Here is a 15,999-nt window from a genome sequence, read left to right on the forward strand (position 1 = left end):
GCACCCCAATGGTGGAACAAGCTCCCTCACGTCGCCAGGACAGCGGAGTCAATCACCACCTTCCGGAGACACCTGAAACCCCACCTCTTTAAGGAATACCTAGGATAGGATAAAGTAATCCTTCTAACCCCCCCTTAAAAGATTTAGATGCACTATTGTAAAGTGGTTGTTCCACTGGATATCATAAGGTGAATGCACCATTTTGTAAGTCGCTCTGGATAAGAGCGTCTGCTAAATGACTTAAATGTAAATGTAAATGTTCCTCCATGTAAGCACGGATAGCTGGCTTATGGCTCTTCCTTGGCCTAGCCAAACTACCCGTGTGCCCCCCCAAAAAAATTATTGGGGGTGCCTCTCGTGCTTCTCCATCAGCGTGTTCCTGGCCTCATACCGCCGCCTCTCTGCCTTAGCTTCCACTATTTCCTCCCGTGGGACGACGGTATTCCCCAGCCTGGTGCCAAGGTCCAGCCCCGTCCAGAATCTCCTCCCAAGTCCATCTCTCTCTATAGTCCATGTACTCCACCTGCTGCTCCTTTCTCCACTGCTTGGTCTTTGTTTGGTGGGTTGTTCTGTAATGCTCCTCTTCGTCTGAAGATATAGAGAAATCACTGTCGGAAAAGGTGGAGCAATACGCAGCGGGTTGAGTGCTCATCTTTATATTTATTAAACAACGTGAACACGAAAAAACAAGAAAATCAGAAACACGACAGGAACAGTTTAGCAGGCTAACATAAAGCAGCAGTGCTAAAGACAACAACCCACAAACCCCAGGTGAAAAACATACTCCTAATATATGACTCCAAATCAGGAACAACGACATACAGCTGTTCCTGATCGGGGAGCCACACAGACTAACAAAGAAACAGAACAACTAGACAAACCATACAACACAAACCCATCTGCCACGTCCTGACCAAAATAGTAATACAATACTCCCTCTGCTGGTCAGGATGTGACAGTATTACAAACACAAACCATGAATATGGTCTGTCAATAACATTGTGTGTGATGAGTAGCAGTGAATGACTGAAAATATTAAATAATACAATTAATACAACTGTTGACAATGGCTTATAATATAAATGAAGTAGTGATTCAATTGTTTCATTATTTGATCCATCTCCCCATTTATTCAAACCAAATGCAAATCGTGTTCACATGCTTGAAACATTGTATGGTTACCAGCCACAAGCTGGCTTATGCAAAAGGAAGTTTCTCCTCAGCTGAAACAAGGTAGTGAGAATTAGATAATGGAAGTGTTTAGGGACAGTCCCTGCAGTCCCTGGGCTACTTAACTCCTTTATCTGTCTATCTGAATCATCAGAGATGCTAAACTGGGGCCCTGAAACACCCAGGTGACAGACTGGAGTTCACCAAGCGTGGTGCCACACAGCTGTGAGGGTCACAGAGGAGAAGAGAGAGGGGTGGGGTGTGTGAGAGAAACAGACACGACTGTGAAAAGGAGAGCAGGGCCTGTGTGGAACAGAGTGGATTACCAAACATAAACCCTTAGACTATGGAATGGATGCATTGATAGTTACTTTTCATGCAGTTTGACCAAAATGATGGAACATTTGCTGTTTCTGTGTGACTTAAATCCTAATCATTTTGACAAAAATAACTATAAATATGTTTACTCCATACTCTAAGCATGTACAATTAAATAGTTAGTTTATATTGATATGTTCAGTCAATTTGGTCAGAATCTGTGACGATTAGGCTACTTGTACATTTTACCTCTTTAAATTTACATTAAAGTTTCAATATCTCAGGGCCAGAAAGTCAGATTCTTACGAGGTAAAGTTCTCATTGTTCAGCATGGTCCTTGGTTGTGCTACAGACCACAATTGTAGCTGAAAACATCTGCATTTTTGTTCTTTCAGTATATTTGCATGTCTTAAAGCATATTAACTGTTTGAAAAGTAACAGTCCACTGGAGATGGAGTGCTCTGTCCATAATAAGTCCTGAGACAGGATAGACTGGGCCTTAAGTTTATTTAACATGTTCAACATTCATTGGTTCTACTTAATTACATAATCTATACACATGTATGGAGAAACAAAACAAAGGACAGGCTATGTGAGGTGTTGAATCTCATTAAGCTGTGTTCATTATAAATGTAAAATGGCCTCTTTTTTTATTATTGATTTTGCTTAACTGCTCCATTGGAAACAGGTCCTGTGAATAGTATTGTACTGTGTTTGTCACCCATGCCCTTTATGTATTGACTTTTCAATACATATCAATTATTTTCTTGACAAATGGATGTCTATACAGCATATTCCATTTAAATGAATCCACAATTAAATGAAATCATGAAGGTTATCAAAATTTAGAAAATCATCATGTTCCCCACAGTTCCTCCAGTCCTTGAGTCAGTTATGTGTGTGGTGAGTAGGGCCTGGAGGTTTTTCTGACTAAGTGACTTGACCAGGGACAACTCTGTTCCTGGTCAGGTCATGTGATAAAGGACAACTCCTGGCACTACTGATGAGCCATAAATTGACCTCTGACCTCATTCATCAGCCCCTCCCCCATGACATCATGATGTAAATCCAAATCCCTCAGAGTTCATATATACTTATGTTCTGCTGCTGACTTGTTGTCTTGTTTTGTGTGGAGTAGCTGAGTTCATATTTCCACCCTCAGGATGATGGAAAAACTCTACCTATTGCTGCTCTCTCTCTGTCTGCCCTGTGAGTTCTGCTTGGTTTTACTCCTTATCAACTGTTCTTAGTGGAATGACTGAACATGAAAAACGTGTCTGGGAAACTCTCTTCTGCTATTCTTAAATGTTCTGCTTCCTTCCTATTCTCTCACACATTATTCCTATTCATTTCTCTCTTTCCATCAGGTTGCAATGGTCAGAGTCTGGAGGTCATTCCCTCCAGTCCAGTCCAGAAAAAGCCTGGAGAAACTCTCAGTCTGTCCTGTAAGATATCTGGATATACCGTTACCAGCCACCACACACTGGATACGACAGCCAGCAGGAAAATCCCTGGAGTGGATGGGTTTTTCTGGATTAGGCCTAGGTTACCATGCTAAAAAGTTTGAAGGACGTATGGAAACCACTAAAGATACTAGCAACAGCATGTTGACTTTGATGCTGTCTGGTGTGAGAGCAGAGGACTCTGCTGTGTATTACTGTGCAAGAGACACAGTGGTGTGAGTGCAGGATCTGTACAGAAACCCCTCAGAGAATCTAACTGGCAGCAGTCAACAGAGAGCATCAGTACAGCAGAGTAACATCCAATGAATATCTCAACCACAACATGCCCCTGAGAGCCTAAACAACCAGCATATTATCAACACAACTACATTAACACAATGTAGGCTAGAGGGATGAGCTATCAGAGGACAGGCTCATTGTAATGGATGGAATGGAATCTATCTAAATGGAACGGTGTCAAACAGATCAATCAAACATCGGTTTTAAGGTCTCTGCACTGGCTGCCTGTGAGTTTTAGCCTGAATTTTAATATTCTTATATTGGTTTTTAAATCAATCCACGATTGTGCACCCCAATAGATTACAGATATGCTTTTAAATTATGCACCCAGTTGGTCCCTCAGATCTTCTGGCACTCACCTTTTAACTATCCCAAAGCCTAGGACCAAGAGGCATGGAGAGGCAGCCTTTACTTACAATGCCCACCGCCTCTGGAATAGTCTGCCAGCAAACCTGAACGGACCCGAAACTGTGGACATTTTTTAAAGAGATCTTAAAACACACCTTTTTAAGCTTTGCTTTTCCTTAGGGTGATTTTTAGTCCATCAGTTTTTATTGTTATTCTTTTTATAATGTTTTCCCTGTGAAGCATATTGTGTTGCATTCCATGTCTGAAATGTGCTGTATAAATAACGCTTGATTTGATTTGATCATGTGGAAACCACATTTGACTCTGTTCCATTAATACCATTCCAGACATTACAATGAGCCCGTCCTCTTATAGCTCCTCCCACCAGTTTGATGTACACATTCATTTGGGGAGAGGTGTAGAACAAGACAGGAAACACATCAAGCTTTGTTCATTCATGATGAATAATGTGATTTTTGTTGATAGATTGATGTCTCATCTTCCATTTCATTCATGAAAGTTATATCATTATTCAGAAAATCATCACCCAAGATTCCCCACAGTTCAGTTTGATTAGTGGGGTTATGAGTTTTTCCGGACTACGTGACCTAAGCAGGAAAACCTTTATAGACTCAAACTTGGGCCCAGAGTTATTCCTGCCCAGATCATGTGATCAGAGAAAACTGACCCTATATCACAGAGATGTATAGGGATCTCTACTTGGACATTGCCATTAAGGGATTCCACAATTTTAATGTATTCAACTGAGTGGGGATTCCTATAGGTTGGGAGCGATCAGCCAATGATCAGAGCATTGTCTTCTTCTTCAAATTGGGTTGTATGGTTTGTAAATGGCTGAGGACAGACGTTCCGCTAGCGGAATGCCTCACCAATATCCAATGGTAGAGTGTGGAGCGAAAATACAAAAACCTTAAAAATGCTATAACTTCAATTTCTCAAATATATGACTATTTTACACCATTTGATAGATAAGACTCTCGTTAATCCAACCACGTTGTCCGATTTCAAAAAGGCTTTACAGCGAAAGCAAAACATTAGATTATGTTAGGAGAGTACCAAGCCAAAAATAATCACACAGCCATTTTCAAAGCAAGCATATATGTCACAAAAAACCTAAAACACAGCTAAATGCAGCACTGACCTTTGATGATCTTCATCAGATGACAACCCAAGGACATTATGTTATACAATACATGCATGTTTTGTTCAATCAAGTTCATATTTATATCAAAAAACAGCTTTTTACATTAGCATGTGATGTTCAGAACTAGCATTCCCACCCAAAACTTCTGGTGAATTTACTAAATTACTCACGATAAACGTTCACAAAAAACATAACAATTATTTTAACCTGTTGTGGTATGGGGGCAGTATTTTCACGGCCGGATAAAAAACGTACCCGATTTAATCTGGTTACTACTCCTGCCCAGAAACTAGAATATGCAGATAATTAGTAGATTTGGATAGAAAACACTCTAAAGTTTCTAAAACTGTTTGAATGGTGTCTGTGAGTATAACAGAATTCATATGGCAGGCCAAAACATGAGAAGATTCCATACAGGAAGTGCCCTGTCTGACAATTTCTTGTCCTTCTGTTGCATCTCTATCGAAAATACAGCATCTGTGCTGTAACGTGACACTTTCTAAGGCTTCCATTGGCTCTCTAAAGCCTTCAGAAACCGTATTGAGGCGTCTCCTGTCTCCGGGCAGATAACAGCAGCACACTTTGTCAGTGGACTGAGAGACTGGAGATGCGTGTTCACGATGTCACGTCCTGACCAGTAATAAGATTATTTGCTATTGTAGTTTGGTCAGGACGTGGCAGAGGGTATTTTGTTTATGTGTGTTGGGGTGATGGTTTATGTAGTGGGGTGTTTGATTCATTATTTCCGGGGTTTTTGGTCACTGCTATATGTTAGTCTATTTCTATGTTCTTTCTAGTTAGTCTGTTTCTATGTGTAATTAATTGGGGTGTGGACTCTCAATTGAAGGCAGGGGTTGTCTAGTTGCCTTTGATTGAGAGTCCTATATATTAGGGTGTGTTTGTGTTTGTGATTTGTGGGAGGTTGTTTCTTGTTTTGCGTGTGTGAGCCTGACAAGACTGTTTTGTTGTTCGTGAGTTCTTCTTTTGTTATTTTGGTGTTTTCTTCGTTTAAAATAAATACAAGATGAGCAGCCACATTCCTGCTGCGTTTTGGTCCTCCATTCCAGACGACAACCGTTACAGAACCTCCCACCACAAATGGACCAAGCAGCGGAGTAAGGAGCAAAGGGATTTCGACATGGACTGGCGGGAGAAATGGACATGGGAGCAGATTCTGGCCGGAGAGGGCCCATGGAGGAAGTCGGGTAAGGACCGGGAACGCTACCGAGGAACACGACTGGCGTTTAAGCCCGAGAGGCAGCCCCAATAAAAAAATTGGGGGGGGCATATGGGTAGTTTGGCTGGGCGAGGTTTGAGCCCCAGGCCAAATCCCTGTACCTTTTCTGGTCAACCAGTGAATGGACAGGTCCCGTGCTTCGGGGTAATGGATACTGTGGCGAGGCCAAGTATTTTTAGGCCGGTACGCGCTATACCAGCGCCCCGCATTTGCCAGGGGGTAGTGGGCATCCAGCCCGTAAAAGCGATGCCAGTTCTGCGCTCGAGACCGCCAGTAAGCCTCTACGGTCCAGTGCGTCAACCCAGTCCGATTCGGCCTGATCCCGCTCCCCGCACTAGCCCTGAGGTGCGTGTTCCCAGGCTGACACCGACAGTACCAGCACCACGCATCAGGCTTCCAGTGCGTCAGCCCAGTCCGACTCGGCCTGTTCCCGCTCCCTGCACTAGCCCTGAGGTGCGTGTTCCCAGGCTGATACCTCCAGTACCAGCACCACGCATCAGGCTTCCAGTGCATCAGCCCAGTCCGACTCGGCCTGTTCCCGCTCCCCGCACTAGCCCTGAGGTGCGTGTCCCCAGACTGGCACATCCAGTACCAGTACCACGCATCAGGCTTCCAGTGCGTCAGCCCAGCCTCGAGAGTTCGGCAATAGTGTGCAGTCCAGAGTATCCGGCAACAGTGTGCGGTCCAGAGTATCCGGCAACAGTGTGCGGTCCAGAGTATCCGGCAACAGTGTGCGGTCCAGAGTATCCGGCAACAGTGTGCAGTCCAGAGTATCCGGCAACAGTGTGCAGTCCAGAGTATCCGGCAACAGTGTCTAGTCCGGAACCGAGGGAGACTGCCTGAGATCAGGAACCGAGAGGGACTGCCTGTGATCCGGAACCGAGGGAGTATGCCTGCGACCCGGAACCGAAGGGGTCTGTCTGCGACCCGGAACCGAAGGGGTCCGTCTGTGACCCAGAACCGGGTGAGTCTAGCAGCAACCCGGAACTGAGTAAGCCTGACGATTTGGAACTAAATATGATTAACCTCTATGGGCTAGGTGGGACGCTAGCGTGCCACCGTGGTGCACTCCATCAACAGCAGGTGCATTTCAAGAGCGGCAAATTTGAATCCAAATAAATGTCAAAATTCAAATTTTTCAAACATACAACTATTTTACACCCTTTGAAAGATAAACATCTCCTTAATCTAACCACGTTTTACGATTTCAAAAAGGTTTTACGGCGAAAGCATAAATTTAGAGTATGTTAGGACAGTACATTTACAAGAGTTGTGTGTAATGTTTTGTCAAGTCAAAGACAGGGTCACCAAAACCATAAAACCAGCTAAAATGATGCACTAACCTTTTACAATCTCCATCAGATGACACTCCTAGGACATTATGTTAGACAATGCATGCATTTTTAGTTCTATCAAGTTCATATTTATATCCAAAAACAGCGTTTTACTATGGCATTGATGTTGAGGAAATCGTTTCCCTCCAATAACCGGCAGTCAAGTCAGCGTCACAAATTAAATAATTAAAATTAGAAAACATTGGTAAAATATTATATTTTCATTTAAAGAATTATAGATTTACATCTCTTGAACGCAATCAACTTGCCAGATTTAAAAATAACCTTACTGGGAAATCACACTTTGCAATAATCTGAGCACTGCGCCCAGAAAAATACGCGTTGCGATACAGACTAGACGTCATGTTGGGGAGATCTAAAATCGAAAATACTATGTAAATAATCCATTACCTTTGATTCTCTTCATCAGATGTCACTTCCAGGTATCACAGGTCCATAACGAATGTAGTTTTGTTCAAAAAAGCTCATAATTTATGTCCAAAAATCTCCGTCTTGTTAGCACATGATCTAAGCCAGCCGGACTTCTCGTCATGAACGAGGGGAAAAAATATATTTACGTTCGTTCAAACATGTCAAACGTTGTATAGCATAAATCATTAGGGCCTTTTTAACCAGAACATGAATAATATTCAAGGTGGACGAATGCATACTCTTTTATAACGTATTGGAACGAGGGTACCCAACATGAACTCGCGCGCCAGGTGTCTAATGGGACATCATCGTTCCATGGCTCTTGTTCGGTCAGATCTCCCTCCAGAAGACTCAAAACACTTTGTAAAGGCTGGTGACATCTAGTGGAAGCAATAGGAAGTGCCAAAATATTCCTCAGCCCCTGTGTTTTTCAATGGGATAGGTTTAAAGGTAATACAACACATCAGGTATCCACTTCCTGTCAGAAAATGTCTCAGGGTTTTGCCTGCCAAATGAGTTCTGTTATACTCACAGACACCATTCAAACAGTTTTAGAAACTTTAGAGTGTTTTCTATCCATATATAATAAGTATATGCATATTCTAGTTACTGGGTAGGATTAGTAACCAGATTAAATCGGGTACATTTTTTTTATCCAGACGTGCAAATGCTGCCCCCTAGCCCTAACAGGTTAATTCATTTAATTACGCAATTATAAACCGTTAATCATTCGATGAGCAACAGTCGTCACATTAACTAATACAACGTCACGACAGTGGTCATTTACTGCAATTTGGTAGGCTTATTTCCTTGAAATCAGATTTCAAATGTATGTAATTAAGAACAGAAGGTAACAATGTGGATACAGTACAATGAAGGTCATTCATGTAAAATAATAATGTAAAGTATAGTTAGTTCCCTGTGGGGCTCAATAGATTTTCTCACACTGTGCTGTTCCAAGAACCAATGCTGATAATACCAACTCTCAAATATCTCTACCTCTCAGTCTGTATTTAAACCTCTAGAGGGCGGTCTATGCAAAGTATCCCTCCCCTTCATCCATTTATAATCAGACACTCAGCTCTGGCATTCTCATTATAGGCAGCTTGGACTGACATTACAACATTACAAGTCCTGTACTAACTAATACTGAACAATGGAGCTTATGACTGTCTGGAGTCTAGTTATCATGGTGACGTCCATACACAGTAAGTAAAGCATTACATGACTGAAGAATGTCTGAGTATCATGGTTAAACTAAAAATGTATATAAATATCAGATCATCAACTGAGTGTCAACATTTTTGTTTTGCAGGGGTTTGCTGTGATGAGATGGATCAGTCACCTTCTCAGGTGTTAAATTGTCATGTATTGGGGGTATTGGATTGGGGGTATTGACTCTGGTTCAACAGATGCTCCAGACTACTCATATCCCCTGAAAGGCCAGTTCACCCTGACTAAGCACGTTTCCACAAGCACACAGTTCTTAGAAGCCAAGAGTCTGAGATCTGAGGACTCTGCTGTTTATTATTGTGCCCGAGAGACACACTGACTGAAGCTGGTGAAGCAGCTGTACAAAAACCACCATAACAAAAAGGTTAGCTGGTGTACTGCTTCCTCTCTTCGTGTCAAACTAGAATAATACTGAGTATCGTGACTGTAAAGAACACAGCAATATCACAAAGCACTACACAGTAAAAGACTCCAGCCTCTAACTTTCAAACTACATAAAAATCTGATATATTTTCCAGTCAGATCAATCTTTCTTGTTGTGCCACATAAACAAGTATTTAAATGGTGTATTTTACCTCTAGTCCAGTCTCATTCCAAACGTCGTAAATTGTTGTATCTGCACGAACCCAGTCTTTACTAAAATCATCCAAACATCAATTGTCTTAAAATCATTTATTTACTACACTAAGTAATTAACAGAAAAACATACAAACAGTAATTATCGTCACAAAGGATTGGTAGAGGAATGTGCCCTTGTGGGCTAAACAGGCAGGTCGGCCTGTTGAACAATGGGTCATAAACGGTCAGCTGAGAAGTTACACAGAGTTCATTAATATTAACAATTGACAATTGAAGGCTCACTCATTCGGGAACAATTGCAATCAATATATATTAACGCTCAGTGTGTCGTCGTGATCCTTGTTCGAGAGTTCTGTTCTGTTGGGGAGTTTTGTCCGCGTTCTCTCTCTCTCTCTCGGTTAGAATGGATCTTTCAGAGCGACATTCATTAATGTCGTCATAGAATGGTTGTTTCGTTGGTCTTCGCGTTCAATGATATAATTTACTTAGCTGCAGACTAATAAATAATATCAAAGACTTGTTCTTATTCTGTCGGTCTCGATAGTCTAAAAGTTAACCACGTGGTATAGTTCACTTTCAGTAGAGTACTTGGATGGTCAAACCTATGGGCCAACGGAGTGTAGGCCTGGTCTGGGGAAATGTAAATCAAGGGGTGTTTTATAGTGCCCATAGAACAGGCTTGTCAAATGACGCCTGGTCCTGTATGGGTCCCTGGGGGCGTGCCTATGACTGAGTTAGATTTGGTTACAGAAATACAATTCTATCACATTACATCAGTACATAGCATCTCAATGTCTTACAAAAGCTTTATCCTTATTAATACATTCTATACAACCATTATGATGCTATTATATAAACAGTTTTATGGTCATATGGCTATATTGTCTCTTCTGAGTATCACAAAATTGTACCAAGCGGATCAGTTCGTAGCTGGATTCTTCACCAATCTTCCATACCTTCTCCAGAACTTAAAATGTCGCTTGGCTCTCCAATTCTATGAGTTGGAAGAATTTCCTGTGTCTCTCTATGGGCCATGTGGCCAGAGACTCTCCTGGAATCTTTGAGTTTTTACAACCCTTTACACACAGGGTGGATTGGGGGAAGGTAGGTTGGGTGGTGGTGCAAAAGGGAGGGGTCAACTGTCCTCCCTGTACCAAAAGAGGCCAACGTCATGACAACGCATTTCGTGACAAAAAAATTCTAAATATTCCATTACCGTACTTGAAAGCATGTCAACCGCTGTTTAACCTCTCTAGGCTAGGCGGGACGAATTCGTCCCCCCTACGTAACAGCCACGGCTATCCTGTGGCGCGATTTTCAAAACCTTAAAAATCCTATTACTTCAATTTCTCAAACATATGACTATTTTACAGCCATTTAAAGATAAGACTCTCGTTAATCTAACCACACTGTCCGATTTCAAAAAGGCTTTACAACGAAAGCAAAACATTAGATTATGTCAGCAGAGTACCAAGCCAGAAATAATCAGACACCCATTTTTCAAGCCAGCATATAATGTCACCAAAACCCAGAAGACAGCTAAATGCAGCACTCACCTTTGATGATCTTCATCAGATGACAACCCTAGGACATTATGTTATACAATACATGCATGTTTTGTTCAATCAAGTTCATATTTATATCAAAAACCAGCTTTTTACATTAGCATGTGACGTTCAGAACTAGCATACTTCCGGGAATTCGCTAACATTTTACTAAATTACTCACGATAAACGTTCACAAAAAGCATAACAATTATTTTAAGAATTATAGATACAGACCTCCTCTATGCACTCGATATGTCCGATTTTAAAATAGCTTTTTGGTGAAAGCACATTTTGCAATATTCTAAGTACATAGCCCAGGCATCACGGGCTCGCTATTTAGACACCCGGCAAGTTTAGCACTCACCATAATCATATTTACTATTATAAAAATTTCATTACCTTTTATTGTCTTCGTCAGAATACACACCCAGGACAGCTACTTCAATAACAAATGTTGGTTTGGTCCAAAATAATCCATCGTTATATCCGAATAGCGGCGTTTTGTTCGTGCGTTCCAGACACTATCCGAAATAGTAAAGAAGTGTCACGCGCTTGGCGCAATTCGTGACAATAAAATTCTAAGTATTCCATTACCGTACTTCGAAGCATGTCAACCGCTGTTTAAAATCAATTTTTACGACATTTTTCTCGTAGAAAGCGATAATATTCCGACAGGGAATCTCCTTTTCGGCAAACAGAGGAAAAAATCCCAAAGGCGGGGGCGGTCGGGGTCACGCGCATAAGCTAGTGTCTCTTGATGGGCCACTTGAGAAAGGCGTTAAAATCAATTTTTATGCCATTTTTCTCGTAAAAAAAGCGATAATATTCCGACCGGGAATCTGTGTTTAGGTTCAAAGACGAAACAAAAATAAAAGCATGGGGTCGACTCGTGCACGCGCCTCAGCCCATTGTCCTCTGATAGAGCACTTGCCAAAAGCGCTAATGTGTTTCAGCCTGGGGCTGGAATTACATCATTCAGCTTTTTCCCGCCTTCTGAGAGCCTATGGGAGCCGTAGGAAGTGTCACGTTACAGCAAAGATCCTCAGTCTTCAACAAACAGAGTCAAGAAGCTCAAGGAATGGTCAGACAGGCCACTTCCTGTAAGGAATCTTCTCAGGTTTTTGCCTGCCATATGAGTTCTGTTATACTCACAGACACCATTCAAACAGAAACTTTAGGGTGTTTTCTATCCAAAGCCAATAATTATATGCATATTCTAGTTACTGGACAGAAGTAGTAACCAGATTAAATCGGGTACGTTTTTTATCCGGCCGTGCAAATACTGCCCCCTATCCCCAACAGGTTAAAATAAATACAAGATGAGCATCCACATTCCTGCTGCGTTTTGGTCCTCCATTCCAGACAACAACCGTTACACACGAGACCTCGCCATTTTTTTCTCTTCCTTTTTGAATGAATACAGCATTGTCCGGTTGGAATATTATCGCTACTTTACGAGAAAAATAGCATAACAATTGATTTAAAACAGCGTTTGACATGCTTCTAAGTACGGTAAAGGAACATTTTGAAATTTTTTGTCTCGAAATGCGCTCCCACGTTACCGTTTGGATAGTGACCTGAACGCACAAACAAAACGTATTTGCACATACCTATGGACTATTTGGAACAAAAACAACATTTGTTGTTGAAGTAGCAGTCCTGGGAGTGCATTCTGACGAAGAACAGCAAAGGTAATCGATTTTTCGAATTCTGAGTTCAGTGAGCCCCGAAGTTGGCGGGTGTCTAAATAGCTAGCCCGTGATGGCTGAGCTATGTACTTAGAATATTGCAAAATGTGCTTTTTCCGATAAGCTATTTTAAAATCGGACATAGCGATTGCATAAAAGAATTCTCTATCTATAATTCTTAAAATAATTGTTATGTTTTTTGTCAACGTTTATCGTAAGTAATTTAGTAAATTCACCGGCAGTTTTGGGTGGGAATGCTAGTTCTGATCGTCACATGCTAATGTAAAAGCTGTTTTTTGATATAAATATGAACTTGCTTGAACAAAACATGCATGTATTGTGTAACATAATGTCCTAGGAGTGTCATCTGATGAAGATCATAAAAGATTAGTGCTGCATTTAGCTGTGTGTTGTGTTTTTGTGACATATATGCTTGCTTTGAAAATGGCTGTGTGATTATTTTTGGCTGGGTACTCTCCTAACATAATCTAATGTTTTGCTTTCGCTGTAAAGCCTTTTTGAAATCGGACAACGTGGTTGGATTAACGAGAGTCTTATCTTTCAAATGGTGTAAAATAGTCATATGTTTGAGAAATTGAAGTTATCCTCTTACATATAGACGTTCCGCTAGCGGAACACCTGCTCCAATATCCAATGATCGGCGTGGCGCGAATTACAAATTCCTCAAAAATACAAAAACTTCAATTTTTCAAACATATGACTATTTCACAGCATTTTAAAGACAAGACTCTCCTTTATCTAACCACACTGTCCGATTTCAAAAAGGCTTTACAGCGAAAACAAAACATTAGATTATGTCAGCAGAGTACCAAGCCAGAAATAATCAGACACCCATTTTTCAAGCTAGCATATAATGTCACAAAAACCCAGAAGACAGCTAAATGCAGCACTAACCTTTGATGATCTTCATCAGATGACACACCTAGGACATTATGTTATACAATACATGCATGTTTTGTTCAATCAAGTTCATATTTATATCAAAAAACAGCTTTTTACATTAGCATGTGACGTTCAGAACTAGCATACCCCCCGCAAACTTCCGGGGAATTTGCTAACAATTTACTAAATTACTCACGATAAACGTTCACAAAAAGCATAACAATTATTTTAAGAATTATAGATACAGAACTCCTCTATGCACTCGATATGTCCGATTTTAAAATAGCTTTTTGGTGAAAGCACATTTTGCAATATTCTAAGTACATAGCCCAGCCATCACGGGCTAGCTATTTAGACACCCGGCAAGTTTAGCCTTCACCAAAATCAGATTTACTATTATAATAGTTTGATTACCTTTTGTTGTCTTCGTCAGAATACACTCCCAGGACTGCTACTTCAATAACAAATGTTGGTTTGGTCCAAAATAATCCATCGTTATATCCGAATAGCGGCGTTTTGGTCGTGCGTCCCAGACACTATCCGAAAAGGTAAATCAGGGTCGTGCGCATGGCGCAATTCGTGACAAAAAAATTCTAAATATTCCATTACCGTACTTCGAAGCATGTCAACCGCTGTTTAAAATCAATTTTTATGCAATTTATCTCGTAAAAAAGCGATAATATTCCGACCGGGAATCTCCTTTTCGGCAAACAGAGGAAAAATCACAAAGACGGGGGCGGCCAGGGCACGCGCCTAAGCCCACAGTCCCTTGATCGGCCACTTGAGAAAGGCGATAATGTGTTTCAGCCTGGGGCTGGGATGACGACATTCAGGTTTTTCCCGGGCTCTGAGCGCCCATGGAAGACGTAGGAAGTGTCACGTTAGAACAGAGATCCTTTGTAAAAGATAGAGATGGCAAAGAAGTTAAAGAAATGGTCAGACAGGCCACTTCCTGTAAAGGAATCTCTCAGGTTTTGACCTGCCATTTGAGTTCTGTTATACTCACAGACACCATTCAAACAGTTTTAGAAACTTTGGAGTGTTTTCTATCCAAAGCCAATAATTATATGCATATTCTAGTTACTGGGCAGGAGTAGTAACCAGATTAAATCGGGTACGTTTTTTATCCAGCCGTGAAAATACTGCCCCCTAGCCATAACAGGTTATAGCATTTTTAAGGTTTTTGTATTTTCGCCCCATGCTCTACCATTGGATATTGGTGAGGCGTTCCGCTAGCCTTTGCACATGAATGCTAACATGAATGCGGACTTCCCTTACTGTGAGAGTCTGTGAGACAATTCTGTGCTCCAGTCTCTGTCTACATCAATCCTATGGCCCCATAAACACACTATAGGAAAGAATAGACACATCATTCTCTAAATTTTAACCATCATTACTCAAAGCGTAAACAATGCCTGTCATCTTTGTAAGATAAAGTTTCAATAGGATATTCATACATTTAACTGAAAACTTTAAAGCCATTCAAAGTCAGTTGACAATAGGAAATAACTAACATTATCAATAATAAATGCAGTCACTTAGTAAAATGATTTATCAATCTCTAGAAGCTAAAATCATTTTGGCCTATTTGGTAATGTTTTTCAATTTGGTGATCTTATTTAAATGAAAGCAAATGTCAAATTTCATCGAACAATTAATACAATATTGAACACATGTACCATGAAGGTCATTAATGTTTAACAGTAATGGAACAAATATAGATCTTCGGGGGATCCTAATAGATCCTGTTATCTTGTGCTGTTCTGAGAAACAACTGTCAAAGAACATCTCTCTCTCAGTCTCTATTTAAACCTCTAGTGGGCGGTCTATGCAAAGTCTTCCATCCTTTCACCCCTTTATAATCAGACGCTCAGCTCTGGCCTTCTCATCATAGGCAACGTGGACTGACATTACAACAAGCCCTGCACTAACCTGACTATCACTGAACAATGAAACTGATGACTGTCTGGAGTTTAGTTGTCATTGTAATGTCCATACACAGTAAGTAAAACAATACATGGTGACTGAAGGATGTCTGAGTGTCATAGTTAAACTCAAAATGTATGTAAATACCACATCTTCAAGAGTGTTGACATGTTTTTATATTGCAGGTGTTTGTTGTGATATCAGACTGGATCAGTCACCTTCTCAGGTGAAAATACCTGGACACTCTGTTAAAGTGTCCTGTATAATCTCTGGTTATTCAATGACTAGCTATAACATTCACTGGATAAGGCAGAAACCAGGGAAAGCACTTGAGTGGATTGGGAGAATGAACACTGGTTCAGGAACAGATGTTATCT

The 15,999-nt window shown here is 41.0% G+C and overlaps 1 protein-coding gene and 2 long non-coding RNA genes across 3 annotated transcripts in view; 2 read left to right on the forward strand and 1 right to left on the reverse strand.

The window, feature by feature from the left end:
- The window catches only part of LOC106601675 (uncharacterized), a gene marked incomplete in the record, with an annotated part of 737,295 nt that overhangs the window by 586,789 nt on the left and 134,507 nt on the right, over positions 1-15,999 (forward strand).
- Positions 1-15,999, reverse strand: part of LOC123741723 (uncharacterized) — a 149,265-nt gene that overhangs the window by 20,164 nt on the left and 113,102 nt on the right. The window lies entirely within an intron of this gene.
- LOC123741724 (uncharacterized) lies at positions 2,570-4,065 on the forward strand. Its single transcript, XR_006769240.1, has 2 exons — positions 2,570-2,697; positions 2,856-4,065. It is a non-coding gene; the product is annotated as an uncharacterized lncRNA (long non-coding RNA).

This window comes from Salmo salar, chromosome ssa03, assembly GCF_905237065.1.
Source record: "Salmo salar chromosome ssa03, Ssal_v3.1, whole genome shotgun sequence".
Classification (NCBI taxonomy): domain Eukaryota; kingdom Metazoa; phylum Chordata; class Actinopteri; order Salmoniformes; family Salmonidae; genus Salmo; species Salmo salar.